General features: G+C 39.5%; 1 protein-coding gene across 1 annotated transcript in view; it reads right to left on the bottom strand.

The window, feature by feature from the left end:
- Positions 1 to 1209, bottom strand: part of Bbs9 (Bardet-Biedl syndrome 9) — a gene marked incomplete in the record, with an annotated part of 405589 nt that overhangs the window by 177802 nt on the left and 226578 nt on the right.

Below are 1209 nucleotides of genomic sequence, written 5' to 3'. Positions count from 1 at the left end.
TTTTTTTTTTTTTATATTTAACACATGGGATATTCACAGTTGAAGTCTCTTACTCCTTTAGAGTGCATCATTAAGCAATGGAACATGTTTGACCCTTACACATTGAAAAAGAGCTGTTTGATAGTTTTTTTGCACATGTGTGTGGCCTACCTACCCCCTAGAGCCAAAATGGAATGCAGAGGGAAGTATTAATTATGATGCTATTCTACAACTAGAAAGATATTATTTAAAAAAGGAAAATGGTCAGAAATGCCCTATGCTCAGATTTTCTTTGCAGTAAGCAGTAGTTCTTATTTAGTTTCAAAATGTAGATGAGAGCCACAGGAAAACCAGACACCTCAAGCTCTTAAGGCACCCACTCTCTCTGAGCCTGAGACTGCTCCTCCCCAACTTTTGGAGCCTGAGGACAAGACAGCCTTAATCAAAGCCTCACCCACCACTACTAAATCTAAGGTCTCCCCTACTAGCCCTTCTAGTCTAGAGGATGGGGCTTCTAGACCAGCTGTAATCCAGGCCTCTACAGGGCTACTTAGCAGAGTTTATGCAAGCTTAGCAGAGTTTATGCAAGCTCCTTAAGGACAGTATCCTTTATAAGAAGTAAATGGACAACTTGGAACTTCCAGAGTTCATGTGCCTTTTTGTCTCACTGACTTAAAACAGATAAAGTTAGATGTTGGAAAACTTTTAGATGACCCTGATAAGTACAATAAGGTATTTAGAGGCCTCACTCAGACCTATAAGCTAGATTGGAAAAATGTAATGTTACTCTTAAATCTAACATTGTCCTGTAATGAGAGACAGGCAGCATTACAAGCTGCTATTGCATTTGGAGATGAAGGTCATATTAATAATTTTAGAAGGCCAGAAGATAGGCAGCCAGGGGAACAACCAGTTCTCACTAGAGCCCAAGCAGTCTCTACCCTAAACTCCTGCTGGCCTAACAGCCAGACCGGAGATTGGAGCAGGAGACATTTAAAAGTGTGTATTCTTGAAGGTCTAAGAGGATAAAAACCAAGCCTTCTAGTTATTTTAAATTTTCAGCTATTTATCAGGAGAAAGATGAAAGCCCCTCTGCTTTCTAAGAATGTTTACTAGAGGCACAGGTAAAATATATGTCCATAGCTCTTGATTCAATAGAAGGACAGATTTTACTTAAAGATGTGTTGACGATCCAGTCAGTCCCACATATTAAAAAAGAGCTACAAAAGA

This window comes from Chinchilla lanigera, unplaced genomic scaffold (assembly GCF_000276665.1).
Source record: "Chinchilla lanigera isolate Chin_1 unplaced genomic scaffold, ChiLan1.0 scaffold00181, whole genome shotgun sequence".
NCBI lineage: Eukaryota > Metazoa > Chordata > Mammalia > Rodentia > Chinchillidae > Chinchilla > Chinchilla lanigera.
This window is presented reverse-complemented; position numbering and strand designations above follow the sequence as displayed.